Source organism: Triplophysa rosa, linkage group LG2, assembly GCF_024868665.1.
Source record: "Triplophysa rosa linkage group LG2, Trosa_1v2, whole genome shotgun sequence".
NCBI classification, from domain to species: Eukaryota; Metazoa; Chordata; class Actinopteri; order Cypriniformes; family Nemacheilidae; genus Triplophysa; species Triplophysa rosa.
The window spans coordinates 21,510,694-21,530,140 of record NC_079891.1 but is presented as its reverse complement, the minus strand read 5'-3'; the positions used below and the strand labels follow the sequence as shown (position 1 = coordinate 21,530,140).

At 37.1% G+C, this 19,447-nt stretch overlaps 2 long non-coding RNA genes across 2 annotated transcripts; both read right to left on the bottom strand.

The window, feature by feature from the left end:
* Positions 1–2,092: 2,092 nt before the first annotated feature.
* On the bottom strand, positions 2,093–4,461 carry LOC130570508 (uncharacterized). Its single transcript, XR_008964971.1, has 3 exons — positions 4,369–4,461; positions 3,431–4,012; positions 2,093–2,375 (listed from the first exon to the last, which is right to left on the bottom strand). It is a non-coding gene; the product is annotated as an uncharacterized LOC130570508 (long non-coding RNA).
* Positions 4,462–6,922: 2,461 nt separating this feature from the next.
* Positions 6,923–8,393, bottom strand: LOC130570514 (uncharacterized). Its single transcript, XR_008964972.1, has 2 exons — positions 8,261–8,393; positions 6,923–7,205 (listed from the first exon to the last, which is right to left on the bottom strand). It is a non-coding gene; the product is annotated as an uncharacterized LOC130570514 (long non-coding RNA).
* Positions 8,394–19,447: the final 11,054 nt, after the last annotated feature.

The window sequence follows — 19,447 nt, the reverse complement described above, 5'->3', positions numbered from 1 at the left end:
AAAGCACATTTCACTTAATTACCTCTATTTTATCTGACTCCAATTTAATAATATCTGGACTTCTCATTTACATTTAACTTTTATCATTAATAATTGTGAAATTTGAACGGATGTCTGATTCCTCTGTTTTATTCTAAATTACACTCCTTCATCCGATTCTCAATGTCGCTTAGAGTCTCGCGCCGGCCGTTATACGCGGATCTCACGGTCACAAACTCGCCAGTCTTGGTCACTGCCAGAGGTTTCTATGACTAGTAACGCTCAGATGGCCTTCTCCAACCAGCACTTCCTGAAACATTATTTGATCTAGTCCCCTTAGACTATTGACAACTTAATTAAAGTAATGATTATTTCCAACTAGAAGTCATGACCACTCCATAGAGATAAATAGACCAATCTTACTTCCTCTGACGGTAGCTTTATATAATCATCATGCCATAGTTTCCTATGTACACTTAGTTAGAATAATATTACAATAACCAGAGGTTTTGGTTACTTGCCCTATTTAGATTGGTCAGACAACCTATGTGCTGTTCTAAACGGAAACGATAGCCCCTACGGTCTAATTACACTTAAACTAATGCCAAGTAGTTAGCCGGAGCTCTAAAATCTCAGCTGGCGTGCCCAATGCTCCACCTAATACAGGATTCTAGTCCGTCACTAACCTGAACGTAGATTTGCGGTAACAAAGGATATAGCGTGAACTACTAAAGTTTATTCTCAGAACAATACAGAATTAATTCAAACATAATAATTTATTAGCCAGGTACCCAGCAAACACAGAACGTTCCCCTATGTTTCCCATTTGGTTTTTTCGTTGGGAACCATAGGGGAACGTTCCCAGAACGTTCCCTGTAGGTTATATTTTTCCTAACCAAAAACTAACGTTCCCAGAACGTTCCCTGCAGGTTGGTTTTTTCTAACCAACAGCTAACGTTCCCGAAACGTTCCCTGCAGGTTAGTTTTTTTATAACCAACAGCTAACGTTCCCGGAACGTTCCCTGCAGGATAGTTTTTTTCTAACCAACAGCTAACGTTCCCGGAACATTCCCTGCAGGTTCGTTTTTCTAACCAACAGCTAACGTTCCCAGAACGTTCCCTGTAGGTTATATTTTTCCTAACCAACAGCTAACGTTCCCGGAACGTTCCCTGCAGGTTAGTTTTTTCTAACCAACAGCTAACGTTCCCGGAACGTTCCCTGCAGGTTAGTTTTTTCTAACCAACAGCTAACGTTCCCGGAACGTTCCCTGCAGGTTCGTTTTTCTAACCAACAGCTAACGTTCCCGGAACGTTCCCTGCAGGTAATTTTTTTTGGAGTAACAATAAAACCAAAATATAACCTGCAGGGAACGTTCTGTACAGGTTCCCTTTAGGTTATTAACTAATAGCATTAAAAATAAACTTAATTAACATTTAGACTTACTGTGACCCTACATTAAAAATGTTAATTTTAAAAGCACCATACAAACACAGATGAAAACGTAACACTATTTAACTCTTAAAAAATATCTAAATATAAATTACCAAATGTGATCCTTTTAAGCCTGACAAAGCATTACCATTATCAGGCAATGCGGGCGCGCATGCACAAAGTTTTTTCTGTTACTTACCATTTTCCGAAGTCTGCATTCAGGTCTTCAAGCAAATTACGAATCAGGTCAGAAAGATTAGGGAAAGTGTAGAACTGGAACCACTTTTACTTTCAAGGAGCAATTACAAGCACATTATCAATATCACAAATGTATAAATCCCATGTGTGGCATCAGTGTTTTTTGTATGTATTTATCGATACTTATTGACAGTTTTACAGTGTTGAATCATGGATTTTGCCATCTGATAAGTGTAACATGAGTTCAGTTATTGTAAGACAGTACATTAAGTACAGAATACTGCCCTGTCTCTAAAAGACAGAGGGACTAAACACTACACTAGTGACAACATATAGAGGCAAACACTTCTGTACTCTGCTTACTGGAAAAATAGGCAGTAGATGTTTTTTAAATATTTTTGGGGGTTTACCATTACATAGACATAGCTGGCCTATCATCTTTCAGGCAAGCCTAAACAAACAGTAAACTACACATCACTACAATTACAAGAGGCTTTAACAGTTTTATTAAATAGGGAAAAAATCAAATATATGGAAGAAGAGAAATGACTGGGCAAATAATAAGCTTATGCAGAATCAATACAGGGAAAATAAAGCACTCATTCACTCCCAACATCAGGGGAATTGTTGCAAGACAATTAAAACAATGCTTGTCAGGGATGGAGTGTGTCCATTTGAATTATGCTGAAGTTGGGGAAACATTTTTTAATTCACCCCATCTGTGTCTTTCCTGTAAAGCTGACACTTGGTCCTAACAGATGAACACCTGCAAAAATAATAGTAGATTAATAGCAGCAGCAGCAGCAACAGCAAAAACAGCAAGGGTTATTCCTTATCATATATATATATATATAGGAATTATATCATAATAGCATTACGATACAGGGGGACACTGTCACTGCATGTTACACTGTCGCCATGATTACATGTCACATAAGTTTTGTTATAGAACCCATCTACATTTCAAAGAAAAATATATGCAAATTTAAACATGTTTAATGTGTTTACTAAAAAAACAAGGATTTTCTTTGCACCTGTTAGTTCTCAGTGCCATTTTAATAGAGGGGAAAGAGGATGGAAACAGCAATCATATTTTAAGCAGTCAATTTGATTTCCTTTATTATTACGAGTTCCCACAAATGCATGCCGCAATCAACCACTGCATTAACGCTGAGTGGTATACACTTTTCCTGGGGATAGTAGTGCTGTAAAGATTATGGCTGAAACTGGCAGGAGTTGTACTGCAGAATTGACTGGCTGGCTCCGACAACAACAGTATGTGTATTGTTTATAAACAAGTGTTGTATTGCAATACTGTTTGCTACAGGCAGGATTGTTAAAATGTTATTACAAAACTCAGGAACAACAAATGCTTTTCTTGGCTGCACTGACAGCCAGGCAAAACTTTGTGGCTTTAAGAACAGTGTGATTCCACATCTCGCCATGATTAAATGACTGGAGACAGCAGAGAAAGATGAATGTTCTACCGTAGGTTATTCTTTAAATAATCAAATGCCACATGACAATATTTGAACAACATAAAAAGAAAATTATACTATAGCTTGTCAAGCTATACAGATTCTGTATTAATATGATTAAAATATTTTGTATACATCACAAAAAGATTTAGAAACGTAATGCAGGGAATGCTCAAATATATGGACAAAGCTAACTGCAACTGATAAATGTGGTTAAATTAGTATTATTACTTTTTGTCAATTACTTCTAATCACTGCATACAGAATCCAATTATACAATGAATTTAAACGTACTACGGTTGAGTAAAACAAACACTAAAGGGCATATGAAAGATGGACTTACCTATTGTAGTTGTTGTTAACTCGCTTTATGTATCATGAAGGTTTCCAATGTATAGTGCAATTCCCAATTGCCTACATGCACCAGGCCATGTTTAAAAAGAGAATACAAGAACAAAAGGTTCTTGGTTTATTTTCTAAAGGTTTAAAATAAATTTGAGGTGACACTGACAGGTGAAAACCTACTGACCTGTCCTAGTTCACTCTTTGTACACTGCTAGGACCATGCTGAAGTGAATACTGACCAACCAGTCGTAGACGGAGGAGACATAAAAGTGTGAATGTCTGCTGAGCAAATACCACATACTTCATGATGTACAAAATCCAGCCTATTGTGCATTTACCACCAGAAACAATGAATTTCATCTGTCTTGATGCTTGCATGCAGCACACTCCTGTTTGAGAATTTTCTTGCAGAGCTCACAAAATCAGGACAGCAGATGCTTATTCAAGTGGCTATTCAGTAGATGGAGATTACAAATTCTCCGTAGACTCAATCTGTGGAAGCCACATAATACAAATTACAAGACTGAACAGCGTCTTCTTTCTTAGGAGGCCGTTGAATTGAGTTGGATGAGTCATTTGACTAGAAAAAAGGATGGGGAAACAGGTAAGACATTTAAAAACTCATATACATATATATATGTATATACTTATTGTGAGAAATGTTTATGTTCAGGTAATACCTTTAGTTTTAATGGAAAAACCAATACTACTACAATTACACTAAAATGTATTCTGTATGGATGCATCTGTCACTTCGCTTAAATGTGTGGCAAACATTAAAGTTATCATCGTTGTTAAATTTTAATCTATACAAATTTCCTTAAGGTCTGGGGAAACATGGATCAAATTTTGAAAGATGTCACTATTTACTTACAAACCCACCAATGACTATGATAAAAAACAACCATTTCCACACATCAAACAGATCATGCTTACCTCTCAACTGCACCTTGAGAATACTTTTTCATCCATTGGCTTATGGGTGACACATGATATGTCATATCCTTGGTTTGTTGAATTATAGTCCTAGTGGAGAGATGATGCCATCCCTTTGACTGATGGATGCACTCGTTCTGGCTGTGCTGCGAATGTACTCCATCTAAATTCTTTCATAGTTTTTTATGTAAAGCTGCTTTAAAACTTAAAAAAAAAGAATAATATTGATTTTTGTAATGAATGGATTCTGGTAACGCCTAATGTGTTTATGCATGAATAAAATGGGAAAAGTTGACTCTGTATGTGTGTGTGTGTATAAGTACTAGAAGCAAAGCGTTTTATGGGCAATATGTTTAAAATGTCAATTTTGTCGTTAGTTCTCCCTTCTCCTAAATGGCCTTTTAGTTCACAGGAAAACACCCATAAACACCTATCGCCTGCTCATTGTTCTTTTGAATTGTTGTAAGGCTCTTGACAAAAAAACCGACAAGAGTCAACACAAAACAACACCGGAGAACATTTAAAAAAAACCTTTATTTGACCATTCATCGAACCACATCTGAGATTAATTGCAGTAAATATAAGTTATGAAAAGAAAAAACACAACAGCAACTATGGCCCAGTTTTGCTTGAAAATAAACGCCAAAAAAAGTGAAATGTGTTCGATTTGATTTAGTATCGTTTAGTAACATCCACGTTAGCTACACAGCAAAAACATTGCCACATGGCCACGAGAAAGCGTTTTTATAAAAGCACATGCAAAACAAAAAGCATTTTAGCCTATTATGTGAATAACATAAACAGTTGTACATCTAAACCGGGGCATATGAGCATTCGCCTTTATTACCTTAACGAAATAATTCACCAAACTAGGGAAGAGCAGACAGGACACTCCTTTGCAGTCGCTTGCGCTCAGTTCAAAAGGCCACGCCCACCGCGGAACGAACTATGAATATTCACAATAACCCCGCCCACTGCAACAGTTTTTCACGGAAACTGAATATTACACAACACCGGTCCGTCAGTTATCCTGAGGTAAAATACTTTTTTTACTTAACCAGCCTATAAAAAAGACATTTGTAGTGAGCTTTTACGTTTTAAATGTCATTGTAAATGACATTTAAAACTAAGAAAAAGGTAAGAAAATCCAAATTGTAAAACTAATACGGGCACATAGAGGAAGTAGTTCGTTTCACACCGCTTTCAAGTATCCCAATACCGCAAAAGTATTACTTAACCCTTTACACTAAAATTGTTTTTAAAGACGAAATAGACAAAGTTCTCTCACAACAATTAAACTCAACTCGCGGGCACGCGAAACGAGGCATTTACGTGTGCGCGCATAGCTGCACCGTTTTCCTGAGGTAATTATTTTTACTTAACCGGTCAATGTATTAAAGCTAAACGAGTAAACCTAAATGTAAATAACGTTATGCTTAAAAATATGAAAAAATCTTTACCTAGTGCAGCAGGAAAAAGGAGATCGGTTTCACTACTTCAAATTAAACAACTGCCGCTTTCACATGAAACCCACTGAACTAACTTATCATAAGATTGACTCCCTACCTACATTTCATGTACATGTAACAGTAAGCTACCACATCTGTCAGTACCACGGCTTTCCGTCTTTTTCTAGTCACTCGTTCATTCCGTTAACGCAGTGGTTCTCAACTCTGGCCCGCGAGATCCATTTTCCTGCCGAGTTTAGCCTGCAGGTTCGTTTTTCTAACCAACAGCTAACGTTCCCGGAACGTTCCCTGCAGGTAATTTTTTTTGGAGTAACAATAAAACCAAAATATAACCTGCAGGGAACGTTCTGTACAGGTTCCCTTTAGGTTATTAACTAATAGCATTAAAAATAAACTTAATTAACATTAAGACTTACTGTGACCCTACATTAAAAATGTTAATTTTAAAAGCACCATACAAACACAGATGAAAACGTAACACTATTTAACTCTTAAAAAATATCTAAATATAAATTACCAAATGTGATCCTTTTAAGCCTGACAAAGCATTACCATTATCAGGCAATGCGGGCGCGCATGCACAAAGTTTTTTCTGTTACTTACCATTTTCCGAAGTCTGCATTCAGGTCTTCAAGCAAATTACGAATCAGGTCAGAAAGATTAGGGAAAGTGTAGAACTGGAACCACTTTTACTTTCAAGGAGCAATTACAAGCACATTATCAATATCACAAATGTATAAATCCCATGTGTGGCATCAGTGTTTTTTGTATGAATTTATCGATACTTATTGACAGTTTTACAGTGTTGAATCATGGATTTTGCCATCTGATAAGTGTAACATGAGTTCAGTTATTGTAAGACAGTACATTAAGTACAGAATACTGCCCTGTCTCTAAAAGACAGAGGGACTAAACACTACACTAGTGACAACATATAGAGGCAAACACTTCTGTACTCTGCTTACTGGAAAAATAGGCAGTAGATGTTTTTTAAATATTTTTGGGGGTTTACCATTACATAGACATAGCTGGCCTATCATCTTTCAGGCAAGCCTAAACAAACAGTAAACTACACATCACTACAATTACAAGAGGCTTTAACAGTTTTATTAAATAGGGAAAAAATCAAATATATGGAAGAAGAGAAATGACTGGGCAAATAATAAGCTTATGCAGAATCAATACAGGGAAAATAAAGCACTCATTCACTCCCAACATCAGGGGAATTGTTGCAAGACAATTAAAACAATGCTTGTCAGGGATGGAGTGTGTCCATTTGAATTATGCTGAAGTTGGGGAAACATTTTTTAATTCACCCCATCTGTGTCTTTCCTGTAAAGCTGACACTTGGTCCTAACAGATGAACACCTGCAAAAATAATAGTAGATTAATAGCAGCAGCAGCAGCAACAGCAAAAACAGCAAGGGTTATTCCTTATCATATATATATATATACAGGAATTATATCATAATAGCATTACGATACAGGGGGACACTGTCACTGCATGTTACACTGTCGCCATGATTACATGTCACATAAGTTTTGTTATAGAACCCATCTACATTTCAAAGAAAAATATATGCAAATTTAAACATGTTTAATGTGTTTACTAAAAAAACAAGGATTTTCTTTGCACCTGTTAGTTCTCAGTGCCATTTTAATAGAGGGGAAAGAGGATGGAAACAGCAATCATATTTTAAGCAGTCAATTTGATTTCCTTTATTATTACGAGTTCCCACAAATGCATGCCGCAATCAACCACTGCATTAACGCTGAGTGGTATACACTTTTCCTGGGGATAGTAGTGCTGTAAAGATTATGGCTGAAACTGGCAGGAGTTGTACTGCAGAATTGACTGGCTGGCTCCGACAACAACAGTATATGTATTGTTTATAAACAAGTGTTGTATTGCAATACTGTTTGCTACAGGCAGGATTGTTAAAATGTTATTACAAAACTCAGGAACAACAAATGCTTTTCTTGGCTGCACTGACAGCCAGGCAAAACTTTGTGGCTTTAAGAACAGTGTGATTCCACATCTCGCCATGATTAAATGACTGGAGACAGCAGAGAAAGATGAATGTTCTACCGTAGGTTATTCTTTAAATAATCAAATGCCACATGACAATATTTGAACAACATAAAAAGAAAATTATACTATAGCTTGTCAAGCTATACAGATTCTGTATTAATATGATTAAAATATTTTGTATACATCACAAAAAGATTTAGAAACGTAATGCAGGGAATGCTCAAATATATGGACAAAGCTAACTGCAACTGATAAATGTGGTTAAATTAGTATTATTACTTTTTGTCAATTACTTCTAATCACTGCATACAGAATCCAATTATACAATGAATTTAAACGTACTACGGTTGAGAAAAACAAACACTAAAGGGCATAAGAAAGATGGACTTACCTATTGTAGTTGTAGTTAACTCGCTTTATGTATCATGAAGGTTTCCAATGTATAGTGCAATTCCCAATTGCCTACATGCACCAGGCCATGTTTAAAAAGAGAATACAAGAACAAAAGGTTCTTGGTTTATTTTCTAAAGGTTTAAACCTCTGCTAAATTCCTGTACTGTAAATTAATTGCAGGCAGTATTAACGATCAACATCAGTCATTGGCGACACTGCATTTAATAACTATTTCACATAATAATTATTCACTTCAACTACAGTGTTTAAGATCCGTCTTACTCGTTTCCTTTTTGTTTTGTTTTCAGATGATGCGGAAGTGAAGATAGTGGACTTGATGGTGCTTCTGTATTTTAATGAATTGTAGCCTATATATTTCTCATTCTACTTTTAATAAATAGTAATTATAATGTTATGTATAAAATTAAATATTACCAATTAGTTTAACGTCTTAAAGTTATTATAATTTTCTTTCATTTTGTTTTATTTGTATGTTGTTTAAGGTTTTTTATGTAGTTTATATATATATATCTCATTCTACATTTAATAAATAGTAATTATATTATTATTTTAAAATAAAATTTTACCAATTAGTTTAACGTCTTAAAGTTATTATTATTTTCTTTCTATTTGTTTTATTTGTATGTTGTTTAAGGTTGTTTATGCAGTTTAATTTAATAAATGTTGATTTATTTAACCTCAGTTCTTGTTCTTTGAGCAATCAACAATCTATAACACATGATTTTAGACTTATTTGTATTCATCATAACATAGAGGTTAGGAGAACGTTAGCGTAACGTTAGGAGAACGTTAGCGTAACGTTAGGAGAACGTTCCCCTAACGTTAGGAGAACGTTCCGCTAACGTTAGGAGAACGTTCCGCTAACGTTAGGAGAACGTTCCCCTAACGTTAGGAGAACGTTCCGCTAACGTTAGGAGAACGTTCCGCTAACGTTAGGAGAACGTTCCGCTAACGTTAGGAGAACGTTCCCCTAACCTACAGGGAAGGTTCTATTAACGTCAAGAAAACTTTCCTGGAAAACCAACAGGGAACGTTAGAATATCTGTTCTGGGAACGTTCTGGGAACCATGCGCTAACGTTCCCAGAACGTTCTGGGAACCAAAAATTGTTTGCTGGGTGGAAGATCGCAAGCCAGATAAATTGCGCACACCGGAAAACCCGCTGCATAGAAACCATTTTCTACTTTTGGACCTTTTTATAAATGTAGTGGAGTAAAACGCATGATATTTGTCTTTCAAATGTAGTGAAGTTAAAGTACAAGTACTCAGAAAAGATAATACTCAAGTAAAGTACAGATACTCAAAAAGTGTACTTAAGTACAGTACTCGGGTATATTTACTTCGTTACTGTCCACCACTGATAAACATGCATCAGAGATGTCACTCTGTATGTGTGGTGTGATAAATCACAGGATGCAAGCGGTTACTTGCGCGTGTTGCCATATTTAACCAAAAAAAACAACAACGGCAAACAAAAACTTTGTATAAAAAGTACAAATGTAAATGCTTTATATTGATGAAAGATTTAAAAATATCTATTCCCGCAATTGCCCGCTTTTATATCTATATAAACCTAATCGCTTTACAAACCCAGCCTAAATGATCCTCCCAAGAAACATGCGAAACATGGCAACACATAAAGAGATCACTCTGCAAACATATAAACACACAACGCATCTGCAGGTATAGGTTTGTTAAAATTGCAGAACATAATAAGTCTTTTGTTGCCGTAATACTACTTTTGTGTACTGAATGGTGGGTGTTAAATACGCAAAACGTCTTCTCACTATCACATATATTTGCACTATGTGTTTACTTTATTCTGCACTGGAACCTCCTGTCGGTATGGGATTCCTTTTGTGCCAATAAAAATGAACGCAAACTTTTAAAAAACGAACAAAAATATACAATGAGAAAGAAAAAAACACTTTGATAATGAAAACAATAAACTCAATTGCAAGAATGTGACTTGATTTTCAAATAAACTGCTAAAGCGTCCTCCTCATCCTCAGGTAAATGAATGTAATTCAGATAATAAAGAAAATCACTAAAAGTTTTATTCCTGTACAGTAGCAATTCTGTCTTTACTAAGCGCGTTCATTGTGTGCTTTATATTTTTTGTCAGGTATTATTTTATGGCCTATTAAGATAATTTTCTTAAAAAGGAACAAACAACTTGCATTATAACATCCAATAAAGACACGTTACAGATTATTGGGTTGTGAGAAATTAACGTGCTAAATGAAAACATTGCTGCATAGTTACTGTACAGAGAAACCTTTAGCGATTTTATTATCTCGGTTACATAAATGTACCTGAGGGTGACTTGTGTCCAGCTGAGGAGAGGATGACGATGTCGCTCTTGCATACAGTCTCCTTTACAAACCCGATTCCAAAAAAGTTGGGACACTGTACAAATTGTGAATAAAAACAGAATGCAATGATGTGGAAGTTTCAAATTTCAATATTTTATTCAGAATACAACATAGATGACATATCAAATGTTTAAACTGAGAGAATGTATCATTTTAAGGGAAAAATAAGTTGATTTTAAATTTCATGGCATCAACACATCTCAAAAAAGTTGGGACAAGGCCATGTTTACCACTGTGTGGCATCCCCTCTTCTTTTTATAACAGTCTGCAAACGTCTGGGGACTGAGGAGACAAGTTGCTCAAGTTTAGGAATAGGAATGTTGTCCCATTCTTGTCTAATACAGGCTTCTAGTTGCTCGACTGTCTTAGGTCTTCTTTGTCGCATCTTCCTCTTTATGATGCGCCAAATGTTTTCTATGGGTGAAAGATCTGGACTGCAGGCTGGCCATTTCAGTACCCGGATCCTTCTTCTACGCAGCCATGATGTTGTAATTGATGCAGTATGTGGTCTGGCATTGTCATGTTGGAAAATGCAAGGTCTTCCCTGAAAGAGACGACGTCTGGATGGGAGCATATGTTGTTCTATATGAAGATGTTAATTAATAATATAATGCTATTAGATTAAATGATAATCTTAAACTATAATTTATTTTATTATTAAGTTTATTTATTTTATTTAGCCTTGTTGTGCAAGTTCTCTGGAGCTTGTGCAGAGGCAGCAGCTTTTGCCAGAGGGGAACTGGAATCCCCTGGTTGGGCCTGGGTTCTCCTGAGGTTTTTTTTCTCGATTAGAGTTTTGGGTTCCTCGCCACCGTTTGCATACTGTTTTTGCACTATCTGCCTGACCGGGGGGCTGCTTTAGAATTTAAAGTTTTACTTAATTAATATTGCATATAGGAATTTATAGTCTGTTATATTTGACCTGTGCTTCTCTCTCCTTTATCCTAAATGTGTGCTCTCACTGAGCGTGGTGTGTGTGTGTGCGTACTTGTCTGTGTACGTACGTGTGTGTGTGTGTGTGTGTGTGTGTGTGTGGCTCTTGTGTCTCTTGTTGTGTGTTGTCGTGTGCTTTGTGTGTGTGGAGTGTTTTGTTGTGGGTTGTCTGTCTTCTTGTTTTCAACCTTTTCTTGTTTTGCAGGTACAACTTTATATTTTTGCTTTAGTCAATTGTCTCATGTACAGCTGCTTTGTAACAATGAAAATTGTAAAAGCGCTATATAAATAAAGTTGAGTTGAGTTGAGTTCTAGAACTTGGATATACCTTTCAGCATTGATGGTGCCTTTCCAGATGTGTAAGCTGCCCATGCCACACGCACTCATGCAACCCCATACCATCAGAGATGCAGGCTTCTGAACTGAGCGCTGATAACAACTTGGGTTGTCCTTGTCCTCTTTAGTCCGGATGACATGGCGTCCCAGTTTTCCAAAAAGAACTTCAAATTTTGATTCGTCTGACCACAGAACAGTTTTCCACTTTGCCACAGTCCATTTTAAATGAGCCTTGGCCCAGAGAAAACGCCTGCGCTTCTGGATCATGTTTAGATATGGCTTCTTTTTTGACCTATAGAGTTTAGCCGGCAACGGCGAATGGCACGGTGGATTGTGTTCACCGACAATGTTTTCTGGAAGTATTCCTGAGCCCATGTTGTGATTCCATTACAGTAGCATTCCTGTATGTGATGCAGTGCCGTCTAAGGGCCCGAAGATCACGGGCATCCAGTATGGTTTTCCGGCCTTGACCCTTACGCACAGAGATTGTTCCAGATTCTCTGAATCTTTGGATGATATTATGCACTGTAGATGATGATAACTTCAAACTCTTTGCAATTTTTCTCTGAGAAACTCCTTTCTGATATTGCTCCACTATTTTTCGCGCAGCATTGGGGGAATTGGTGATCCTCTGCCCATCTTGACTTCTGAGAGACACTGCCACTCTGAGAGGCTCTTTTTATACCCAATCATGTTGCCAATTGACCTAATAAGTTGCAAATTGGTCCTCCAGCTGTTCCTTATATGTACATTTAACTTTTCCGGCCTCTTATTGCTACCTGTCCCAACTTTTTTGGAATGTGTAGCTCTCATGAAATCCAAAATGAGCCAATATTTGGCATGACATTTCAAAATGTCTCACTTTCAACATTTGATATGTTATCTATATTCTATTGTGAATAAAATATAAGTTTATGAGATTCGTAAATTATTGCATTCCTTTTTTATTCACAATTTGTACAGTGTCCCAACTTTTTTGGAATCGGGTTTGTAAAATATTAAGTCCACGTATAAGTAAGTACTGTATCATTCTTTTTAAACTCATGGTGAATGTACAGTATTATACCCCTTTCTTTACATTCACAGAAAGTACACCTCATAAAACACTACCAATACATTCAAATGACATTTATGTTTTTTAAACGCTACAACAAAACAAATTCATAAGATGACACAATTAGAGGCCTTCAGAATGTTTTATTAATTTAGTCTGCCTTTTGCAAACAACAATTTCATTATGTATTTACACACCTACATAAAACAGGTTAAAGAAAAGCAGAAGAGAGACTTCTTAAACTATAAACAAACATTTAAAGATAGAAACGATACATAAAATGCCACCACGATTATAATCTATAAATTAGAAATATGAACTGGAAGCATAACACTTTATTGTATATCTCCTCAAAACTCACTAGGCATCTCGTTTTCCTGATATCATTGAAATGATCAATTATAGACTGTGTCTTGACGGCCTCTAAACCCACGTAAAGTTGCATGTGAATATGGCTATCTATCCTGTATTTGCTCGACGTTGGCTTGTTGTTACGGCGTGATAGAGCCTGGAAGCATGTCCCACTGTGTGCCCCAAGTGCGTGAAAGTTGGCAACCCTGCTAATATACTTACAAAATAAGAAAGTAATTTAAGTACAAACACTAAAACAATACAATACAGAAAACCGCAAACAGATTGCTCTCTAATCCGCTGCACTGTCTTCAGTATCGTCTTCCTGGTCAGGGAGCTGTCAATCCAAATCTCACTAACCAATGAAAGTAAAGTGGCCATAAATCCCGCCCACACGTGAGATTTGTGCCAGAAAGGCGAACGAAAAATTGAGAAGCGTAAACGAAAACTAGGAAAGCGCAAATGAAAAATCTAGCAGCGAATTCAAAACTATTATTTCCAAAAACGAAACTTAGAAAATTGTTAAGAAAAATAGCAGTTTATTTGAAAATCATGTCACATTCTTGCAACTGAGTTTATTGTTTTCATTATCAAAGTGTTTTTTTTCTTTCTCATTGTATATTTTTGTTCGTTTTTTAAAAGTTTGCATTCATTTTTATTGGCACAAAAGGAATCCCATACTGTCGCCAAGTCAAATTCCTTGTGTGTTTAAACATACTTGGTAATAAAGCTTCTTCTGATACAGCAGAGCATGTCTATGGATATTCAGTGTCAAATATCACCGTTTCGGATTTTTGCAAACAAACACGTAGTAGAGTATGACGAGTTGCTACAGAAACCGGACGTGGTAATACGCTGACCAAAACAGAGGCACGCAGTTACGAGGTTACAGTAACTACTGCACCTATCTTCTGCACATCCATATTTGTTGGGATGCGTCTCCTCTCCTTGCAATGAGGCGTGTGTTTGTTGCGTTCGGAAACGCTGCTAGTGTATGATACCAGTCGTGTAGTGTATTTTAGCCTTAATCGTTTACAAAGTCGGCAAGTGTATGATGCCTGGTTTTTAAAATTATGTTCAGATTCTGTTCAGTCTTGTAGTGTATTCAGCCATTAGGGGACCCGCGGTGTACAGTATGTAGATAGAAATAGCTCATACAAAGGTAATAAGAACATAATGCATCATTATGTAACCAATTTATACACCTCTGATTACATAGTTATGTATATTACATGGCATTTCTGTCAGTAGATCCTCCTAAATATTACACACAGCACCTTTAAAGCAACAATGAGCCGTTTTGGTGTATGGTTCCCCCATGTGGTTGATAAGCTCAATTGTCTGTTATCAATGTCATAAATACTGTCGCTGTATAAGCTTCCACGTGGGCAGCGCAATACACGTGAATTTGTTGATTAAGCAGAAACCGCTGTTACATCATGTCACTTCATAAACTGTGCATGTACTAAAGCACTCTTTTGGCTCCCACGGGGTATACTACTGGGCTATACTAATAGCTCAAACTAGATTCTGAGGTAGCAGCTGGTTGTTAGCCATTAGCGCATAGCGTGCTAGCTCCATAGCAGCTAACTTGCTAACGTTAGCTACATAACACATTTGCAGTCACCAAAAACACAATGCATGGACGTGAATGTGTTTAGTAACCAATGCAAATCATTTTCTGTAGTTATATTTTCAGAAACACACTCGCGACCAGGCGTTGTGCTTTGTGTAATAGGTGCAATCAATAACTTACACTCAACTCGCTATGGGAAAAGTGCCCAGCATAGTAACTATAGATACTAGCGGTGTAACGGTTCAAATTACTCACGGGTCGGTGTGTGTCAACATTGCATATGTACAAATTAAATAAAGATGAATCATAATTGAAGTTACAAAAGGCTTGAGTCACAAGCAGTGAGTGATTTCCTTGACTTTTAACAGACAGCAGGAATATGCTGCTGTCGCTTTAAGAGGAATGCAACAGATGCGTTGTTTTTCTTCTATTACGTCTGTTCACTTAAGACATAACCTACTATGTTTGTTAAGATACTCTACAAGAGGGGCATGTTGACCTACTTTGTGTGTGAATTTGTCTTTTTAAGCACTTCAAAGACAACTCAATATTTGCGCCATGTCTGAGACTTTCCTTATGCGTGCTTCGGATCTTCTCACAGCGCGAAAGCGAGTTTTCTTGTGCATCATCTTGTCATGATTCTGCCGCTTTTTGTCATGTTTCTGTTGGTCTAGTGGCGGGATCATGGCAGAACCCCATGTTTCATGTGGAGGGAGAGTTTTGGCCCTGTTGGCCTTCCACACACTCTCTCTCCAGTCCTGTCTCTACACTCTGTCCTGTCCCATTATTTAATGCCCCTGTGTCCTCTGTCTTGTGCTGGTTCATTGTCATTCGTGTTATTTGTCTGGTGAGTTCTTGTTCCCTGTCAAGTCTAGTTTAGTTAATTGTAGTCCTTGTTTATGTTATCTCCAGTCTGGTTTCAGTGTAGTTAGTCTTAGTCCTGTCTTGTCATGTCGTGATCTTCCCTAGTTTTATTAAGTTACCCCCTCTTGGGTTTTTGTTTTGTTTTATTATTAAAATGTCTTGTTAACCCCTTAACCGCTGTCTGCGTTTGGGTCCTCTGTCCTTGCACCTCATCAATTTGTGACACATCTTGCACTTAAATGTTTAAATTGGCAAGGCTTGAATGAGTTTAGTTTAAACAGCAACATGTGCTGTTCAGGTCTCACCTGCACTCGCGCGCTCACAACACCCGGGTGATGAAAGCATAAACGACTGGTCATATTACAGCATACGACTCGTGTCCGATCACTCTCTCTCTTTTCCTCTTTGTTTTTCTTTCTGGCTCTGCCATGGTGATGGTTTGGAGACTTGCATTGAACTACATCGTTTCATCTTATTGTTAGATGTTGGCTAACTTCACCCAGGCTATGAGTAAAACGTGACGTATGCCGTAAAGCAGGTGATGGGCAGGGCTTGTGAACCTACCCGCGTACCAAAGTTACAAATGTGATTTCATTTCAGTTCCAGTTAAGAGTTGTCCTACCACTAAAATAATTTTAGAGAGATTAATTTAAGGTCGAAAAACGTCTCGTTGTTGCTTTAAGGGTGGTTTTTTTCAGTGGATCCTTGTGGGGGGGACACAATAATGGATAAACCACACACACAAATCTAAATAACAAATAAAACCATATCTAATAAAAGACAGGAGAGATCCATTATGTCTCCTATATTATCATCTCATGCACAAAACTATTCACTTGTAAAACTCTCTATCCTCATGTCTGTTTACAGAGCAAACTAATCGATACCAGATTCAGCCTTAAAACAGCTGTTGTTCGTGAACGGGGATGAAAACATACAAACGTCAGCTGGTCAAGCTCAGCGCTCAACAATCTGAACAAATTGGATCATGACCAGAACCTTTTCTGGTGAGGAAGGTAATATTGATTTTCTCTCTCTTTGTTTTCTCATTCTTTATTTTGAGTTTAATTTGTTTTACTGCCTTTCAGCTTCTTCTCTAGACAGTGTTAATTATATTTTTGCTGCTGAACATAGGTTTTAAATCGTGGAAGACGTATTTATTTGTATTCCCTAATTTCTATTTATTAAGTGGATTGGGTTGATTATTTGTGCTATTTCTACCACAGGCAGCATAGACGTCACATCGGAGGCTGCATATATGCGATAAAAACATGTTTATGCAATCTTTTTAATATGCCCCAGAGGAGACATAATGTATTTATTTAAGAATCACAATCCTGTTTCTAAAATCTCTTGTTACTTGAAAATCCTTTCCCCCTTAAGCACACTGAATGTCAGTTACCTGTTTAATAGGTTTTTGCACCTGTTTATAAAGCAGTGTACATTAACGGAAACACTGAACAAAAATAGAATCAGAATTATGACTTGATGCTGACTAGAACCTGCATCATTGTGGACCAAGAGACATTTTAGGCCAGAAATACAGTTTCAAAAAAGATTTATATAATAATTAGATAATTATTAACACATTGGGCCTCATTCATGAAACACGTAAAGTCGCTTTGACGTAAATTTTCGGATTAATGAAAATGATCATATTTTCTAAATGTTAGTTGGTACGAAAGAAATGTATACCTGCTCCATACCATGTGTAAATAGTGCGTAAAACCGCACGTAATGTTCTGTATTCTTTTAGACAAACTGATGACACTGCATTTTGATGCACTATGTATCATAATAATATTTCACGAGATCTTTTGCCCTGTCTTTTATCATTTTTACTTTTTAACTTTGGGTGAAAGGCAGAGCTTGTCACTGTTCTTTTTTACACAGCAGTCCAATCACAGTGGAGAAGAGGCGGGACAAACACTACATTGACCAACCATCATACACAACAATGGAGAAGTTAATATTAATTGTTACTACATTTTCAAATTAAGTAGTTTTCTTCAAAATAAGATACTAGTAAACAGAGGGGTATTAAGACCTCATGGTGCCCCTGGGCAACAGCCCAAGAGGTGCCCCCCATCAACCCACCTACCCACACGCAAGAATCCACTCATTAAAAGATTTATATATTAAAAGATTTTATAAGAATGAAACTCAGCAATTTACAATATACTACTATTTTACAAGAATTACACATTAACATGACACGTTTGTAGAATAGAACACAAAAAACAACTCTTTTCCATCAAGTATTTTAAACAATTAGGCCTACTGTAGTTAAGGGGAACTGCTTTCTGTTGTAATGTTACATTTCAGGTTTTGATGTAGTGAAAAAAAATCACTAACATTTTTATAACAAGTGTAAATTTTGTGCGTGCCACAAAGTGGGGGTACAGGGACACACACACACACACACACTATAGTTTGCATGTATGTATTCACATTAGGGGGACAATGGAACAATGTACAGATTTTCAGGACATTGGGACTTTAATTCACCAAAGTGGCATTCACCAGATTACAATGTATAGCAAGGTTATTCATTAAAATAACATGAAACGTTATTGTTACTATTTTAACTGCTATACAGCTATTCAAACTCTCTATTTAAGCACAGTATGTGTATATTCTTCTTACTAAACGATCACATAAGTACTAAGATAAAAGTGTACTCCACTAAAAAGGACACAAATGAATTGATTGCTATAGTGATGACACCGTTCTTCACTTTCACTTTAAAACCAAGGTCTGGACCTTAAATAGTGGCCTTACCTCCACGTACTATTAGCATACATTATCGGCACTATAACATCTTATTTCTGACGCATGCCATGTATATATACCTTTATTAATCAGTGCTAATCCCCGCATTTTTAGTCGCCGCTACAAGAATGCGCTCTGCATCGCTCCCGCTTCCATATGTTTGAAGATTAAAGTGTACACGAAAGACGACTCGCCTCATAACACTCACTTGTGATTGGCTGAATGTTAATTCACTCAAATCTATAGGCTTGTTCGACTTGATGCGGCGCCGCAAGATCCGACAGGCGGATGACATCTAAGTACCGCGAGAGCTATTCGAAAAACTATAAAAAGTTTGGTTTCGAATCGATCTCGCGGTACTGTGATGTCATCCGCCTGTCGGATCTTGCTGCGCCGCATCAAGTCGAACAAGCCTCATGTAACTAACCAGATAACATGGGCCCTTTCCCAAATGGCGCACTTGCGGTCTCGTGGACTTAAATTGCGCGTTCTCGCCAAGTCTACGAGTCCGTAGGTGTCCCATTTGTCTTTTTAGCGCTCAGAAGTCTGCTCGCGAGCGCCTCCTTTGTGCCCTCGATGCGGTCTTCGGCGAAGCCCGCATTGAAGGAGACTCTGCTGAAGTCCCCTACCCAGGAATCCTTGCGAACGCCCAATCACAGACCGGATGGGAGGAGTGTCGTGGATGTCAGACATTAAAGTAAACATGACGGATACATTTTTAAATGTATGTTTTGATAAAATTCAAAATTAATTTATTAATTAGTTACTTATTCATATTATTGCTTATTTATTTTCTATTATGCCAGCTATTCAAGAATAAAAACTTTAAATGCTGTGCTTTTTCTTACTTAAGGTAATAAGCCATGTTTTGTTGTAGATCTATATCTAGTTGTCTCTGGGCTCT